The sequence below is a fragment of the Labeo rohita genome, chromosome 24 (genome assembly GCF_022985175.1).
Source record: "Labeo rohita strain BAU-BD-2019 chromosome 24, IGBB_LRoh.1.0, whole genome shotgun sequence".
NCBI classification, from domain to species: domain Eukaryota; kingdom Metazoa; phylum Chordata; class Actinopteri; order Cypriniformes; family Cyprinidae; genus Labeo; species Labeo rohita.
In genome coordinates this window covers 4,480,041-4,486,259 of record NC_066892.1, presented here as the reverse complement: position 1 = coordinate 4,486,259, position 6,219 = coordinate 4,480,041, and the positions used below count along the sequence as shown (strand labels likewise).

The following is a 6,219-nucleotide window of genomic DNA, read 5'->3' as shown; positions in this document are numbered from 1 at the left end:
TGTATCATTCATTATTCATAACATTCTAAATAATTATAATGTAGAATTTCATGTATAAATATATATTTATACATGTATAATTATATCAGTTACACATTATTTGTAAATGACATTGAACAATCAGTGTGATCTACTTTAATATCATAAAACTGAATTTTAATTTATTTATAAATTATATTCTATATTTTTAAAAGGCTAAATAAAGGAGACCATGAAGGCAAACAAAGTTTGGATTTCAGTTTTATATTCATAGAAGACAAATCAAGTATTTTTCACAGTGTTTATTCTGAACATAGCCGTTATATAGTCGAGTGTTGTTTGGCTTGTGACTTTTGTGTCCCTTTTTGTCTTCACCAGCTTGCCGTAGCTCCACCTTACCTACCGCAGACACTCAACCGGTCAGTCACCCCTCTAACTTATTCATGAGGTATGATTAATTTAAGTTTGAACAATGTCCCCAAACCTGCATAAAAGCTTCATCTCCACCTTCACAACACACACACACATTTATGATACACACACTCAGACTGTACTTCACTGTGTTGTTTGCAAGGTGAAGCAGTGCTGAATGTAGGCCACAGACACAGAACAACACACGAGGCTCCTCTGGATGCTCAAAATGGATTAATCAGTTTCATTTGAGGAGGATCAGGAGATCGATTCACTGTTCTAGTAATGCATTAATGTGCAAGGCATTCTGAGAATTTATCATTATTTATTATTCTGACCTTTCAAATTAAAGTAAGCGTTAACTGAAATGAAATTGGCCTCAGTTCTGATCTGTAGCCACTCGCCATGCAATGCTTTGAGTTGCATTCAATTTCTACATATTTCCTGTAGTCTTAAGGATAAAATGAAACGCATTTTGATGTTAGATGGGAATGGAATGGCTTGTCTGTCTGAAGCTCAAATGATACATGACTCTGAGAGTTTAGTGTGACAGAAGTGGATTGGATTTCAGCTTCTGTTTCAGTACGTCTGTCCTGTCCCAAGTGCTTTTGCTGATTAGTTTTTTTTAGCTGATGACCAACATAATGTCAATTTGCTTTTACATTCTGATTTGACTTAAATTTTAAAAAATAAATATATTTTCAGTACATGCATGCTACGTATAATATAATTTAATATTAATATTATGTACATTTTATTTTAAAATCTTTTATGCAACGTGTTTTTAAATAAATTTGTATTAGAATATTTATGTTGTTAATTTTTCATTTTTCATTCATTTTTATGTTGTAGTTTGTATTGTTTTGATATTAGTATTAATATATAATTCTGTAAGATTTTAAATTTTTTAAACAAACATATTTGATATAAATAATATTTTAATATACACAGTTGTTTAGAAAATCTGGGAATTAAAATTTCATTTTGGTGCAGTGTGTTATTAATTGACTTATTAGAGAAATTATTGGTTAACTGAAATGTAATCTCTCTGTATAAAATATTTTTTATTATATTTATACTGTTAAATATTTGTTATAATTGTCTAACAATTTTAAGGAATTTATATATATAATTATTTATTTTACAATTTATATATATATAATTAAATTTATATTATATATATAATTATTTAAGAATAAATGTGTTGTCTCTCTCTCTACAATATTTTTTTATTATATTTATTTATACTGTTAAATATTTGCTATAATTTTTTAACATTTTAAATTATTCAAAAGTAAATGATATGTATGTATATGTATATATATGTATGTAATATATATATATATATATATAATATTTAATTTTATTATATTTTTACATCATGTTTATTGATATTCTTAAATATGTTATTATTTTTATTAAACATTTTAAGAATTATTTAAGAATAAATTTATATTTCATATAAATATTTTATTTTTTATTTTATTGATTGAAATTGAAATGCAATCTCCCTCTCTCTATAAAATATTTTTTCTATATTTATTTATACTGTTAAATATTAATTTTATTTTTTTTAATTTTCTAACATTTAAAAGTAAATGTAATATACATATTTATAATATTTCTCATCAGATTTATATTATTAAATATTTGTGATAATTTTATAAATATTTTAAATTATAAATTTAAATATATTTTAAATTATACATTGAAATGTATATTTGTTATGTTTGTTATAATAACATTTTAAATTATTTAAAGGTAAATGTGTGTGTGTGTGTATATATAATATAATAAATATTATATTATTAAATATTTGTAAGAATTTTATAAAACATTTTATTTAAAAATAAAAGACTATTTTATATAAATAGTAGTTTAGATTCTGTGGCATTTCTTTATATTTATTTCATTTTTGTGCAGTATGTCATTAAATGGTTATTTGGAGAAATTATTGATTAAAATAAATATATTTATATAATGTTTGTTTTGTTTTATATTGAAATATTAGTATTATATAATTCTCTATTACTTTTTATATATTTATGTGGTTTCGTTTTATTTATATAGCACTATATAAATACTACTTTATTTTATACACTGTATTGTAGTATAATTACTATTTTTAATTACTCATTTATGTGCAGTGCATCTTTAATCAGTTGATTATAGATGACCTTCGTTATCTATATTTCAATTCCTCTCTCACAGCTTAATTTTTCAAAGCTGTATATGCAAATCAGCCTCTGTAGTTTGTGTAGTGTTGCCATCCTGCAATTATCCCTCGTTTTTTCCCCTCTTCACTCATCCGACCCTCCCCCCCTCTTTCCCTCATGATGGTTCAATCCATGAACCTGCTGAGCCCATGTGTAGTGTATCGGTTCACTGTACCTTTAAGAGGAGGAGGGGGGGCTGCTGGTGGAGTGGGGGTTTATATGAATATCAGATGAGCTCGGTTTGTGCCATGCGGACCTGCACACACACACACACACACACTCGCACACAGGCATTCACACACACCACTTCTGGCCAGCAATAGGCTGGTGCAGACGATTCCCACCGAAGACACGGATCTGAGACAGAGAGGGAGAAAGAGAGAGAGATCAGGATGGGTGTTACAGGAGAAATGAAGGAGGACGAGGCTGCGTAAGACAGCGCTGAGAGATAAAGCGAGGGTGGGTGAGCAGACGGGAGGAGAGGAGAGGACAGACAGCACCAGCCTCAGCAGGTATGTGCCGTTGCATCACCGTTATCCTCAAGGATTGAACATTCCCATCTATTCCCACCACTGAGAAACTGTTCTGCTTTCACCCTGACTGAGCATTTGCATCCACGTTTTCTTCCCTGTCAGTGTTGAACCTCCAGATTCGATTGCATTTAAATCAATATTCATGAGGCACTTTTTGTTCTAGTCTTCTAGAGTCAGTGAGAGATGCATGTCGTTAATGCACTGTAATGGACTCTGTGCACAAGCTGTATGAACTCCTGTAAGTGTGCGAGCGAATGCCGCGGAGCGATGGGATGTGGTGACTGTCTCTCCATCATTTCACGGACTGCAGAGAGAGTGAGACCTCCGGAGAGACAGACGGGGAGAAAGAGTGATCCGAGAGGGAAAAGTCCGTCCTCTGCGGGAAAATCAGGAGTGATTTTTGAGGAAGGTCTGAGGTGGAAGCAGAGCTCTGGAAGTGTTTGGTAGTTTGATTTTAGAGGAAATATCATTCCACGAGATGAGGGAGAGAGGAATATATGATGGACTGAGAAAACAGGGAAGGGAAGAGATGTGACAGCAGAGGAGGTGGAGTGAGCGGAGCGAGAATTGAGCCGTGGAGAAAGGGATGAATGGATGAAGAGAAGCCATCAATCCGTGATAAATCGACAAATAATGTCGGGTTGCATAAACGCCCAACTGATCATATATATATATATGCCGAATGACAGTTCACTCAAAAATAAAATGACTTACCCTCAAGTCATTTCAAAACCTTGTTTGAGAAGAAATTTTGAAGACACCACATTGGACGTTTTTCAGAATATCTTCTGTGAAGCATGAAAGTTGTACATGGTTTTGGAGTGACATGGAAGTCCACTTCCAAAACAACAATTCCCATATAATGTACTCACCCCCCTGTCATCCAAGATGTTCATGTCTTTCTTTCTTCAGTCGTAAAGAAATTGTTTTTTGAAGAAAACATTTTAGCATTTTTCTCCATATAATGGACTGATGTGGCGCCCCGATTTTTAACTTCCAAAAGACAGTTTAAATGCGGCTTCAAACGATCCCAAATGCAGTTGTAAACGATCCCAGCCGAGGAAGAAGGGTCTTATCCAGCGAAACGATCGGTTATTTCAATTAAAAAAAATACAATTTAAATGCTTTTTAGTCTCAAACGCTCGTCTTGCCTTGCTCTCCCTGAACTCTGTGTATTCTGGTTCAAGACAGTTAGGGTACGTCAAAAAACTCAAATCATATTTTCTCCCTCAACTTCAAAAATCATTTTAAAATCATCCTACATCACTGCAGAAGTACCGACACCGTCTTTGCAAAGTGAACATGCAAAGAAGATCAAACACCTTTAACAATAAATGTAAAACAGCGATATAGGATGATTTCGAAGTTGAGGGAAAACATGAGATGGAAGTTTTTCAGCGTACCCTAACTGTCATGAACTGGAAAAAAACAGTCCAGGCAGAGTAAGACAAGACGAGCGTTTGTCATTAAAAAGTATATGAATTGTATTATTTTTTTTAAAATAACCAATCTTTATGCTAGATAAGACTCTTCTTTCCCAGCTGGGATTGTTTACAACCGCATTTGTGATTGTTTAAAGCTGCATTTAAACTGCATTTTGGAAGTTCAAAATCAGGGCACCATATCAGTCCATTATATGGAGAAAAATGCTGAAATGTTTTCCTCAAAAAACAATTTCTTTACGACTGAAGAAAGAAAGACATGAACATCTTGGATGACAAGGGGGTGAGTAAATTACATGTGAATCTTAGTTTTGGAAGTGGACTTCTCCTTTAAGTCCACTGGCGTTTCCTCAACACTGTTTTAAACTAAAAACAACTTTTTGGCCATTTATTTACACGGCAGTGCCGTTTTTGGAGTCTGAACATGCAAATGTTTGGAAACAGGTGTGTAATACAGCATTTAAGTAATTTTCACTGTTAATGATGTCGGGTTGCGTAAATGCCAAACTGATCGATTATCGACTTTTGTGCCCCCTTGTCGAATGGATCACAAATCTTTCGTATACACAATCATATGTATACATATTATGTTTTCAGTCTATATGAATGTGCGCTGATGCGTAGTGTTTATTTACAAAGTGACATCACCATCTACTGGCCGGCATAATACAGATTTACAAATTAAGATATTTTTGATAAAATCTGAGAGCTTTTTGACCCTGCATAGACAGCAACGCAAAATATAACTCAATAAAGTCAGAAATACAGTCAGAATTACGAGATAAAAACTTACAATTCTGACTTTCTCGCAAATGCGAGTTTATATCTTGAAATTCTGACTTTTTTCTTAGAATTCTGAGATGTAAACTCAATTTCAAGAAATAAAAAGATGCAGTTCTGCCTTTATAACTCGCAATTGTTTATATCACAATTCAAAGAAAAATAGTTTATATCTCGAAATATCTCGTAGTTCCTGACTTTTTTCTCAGAATTGTGATATAAACTCAATTTCAAGAAATAGTCAAAACTGCAAGATAAAAACTCGCTGTTCTGACTTTATTTTGTGCAATTCTAATTCTTATTATTTCGAGATATAAACTCACATTTGCGAGAATTGTGAGTTTTTATTTCCTAATTCTGACTTTATCTCAATTGTGAGTTTATATCTTGAAATTCTGACTTTATAACATGCGATTGCAAATTTATATCACGCAATTCTGACTTTATAACTCCCAAAAGCGAGTTTATATCTCACAATTCTGAGAAAAAAAGTCACAATAACCTTTATTTTTTATTCAGTGGCAGAAACAGGTTTTCATAACATCTGAGTGAAACAGATTCTTGCAATTGTGTTTATATCACAATTTTAAGAAAAAGTCAGAACTGCGAAATATAAACTCACAATTCTGACTTTTTTCTTGTGTGAAATAAACTCACCATTGAGAGAAATAAAGTCAAAATTGCAAGATAAAAACTCACAATTCTGACTTTTTTTTCCCTCAGAATTGATATAAACGCTATTGCCAATTCTAAAGTCAGAATTGCAAGATAAAAACTCGCAATTCTGACTTTTTTCTCAGAATTGCGTGAAGTAAACTCACAATTGAGAGAAAAAAAAATCAGAATTGCAACAACTCA

The 6,219-nt window shown here is 32.2% G+C and overlaps 1 protein-coding gene across 3 annotated transcripts in view; it reads left to right on the top strand.

Annotated features, from left to right (window-relative positions):
- The first annotated feature begins 2,822 nt into the window (after positions 1–2,822).
- The window catches only part of srcin1b (SRC kinase signaling inhibitor 1b), a 79,459-nt gene continuing 76,062 nt past the window's right edge, over positions 2,823–6,219 (top strand). For all 3 annotated transcript variants that reach the window (XM_051098001.1, XM_051098002.1, XM_051098000.1), the window contains exon 1: positions 2,823–3,118. The gene's annotated coding sequence lies outside the window, so the exon portion shown is untranslated. The remainder of the gene's footprint in view (positions 3,119–6,219) is intronic.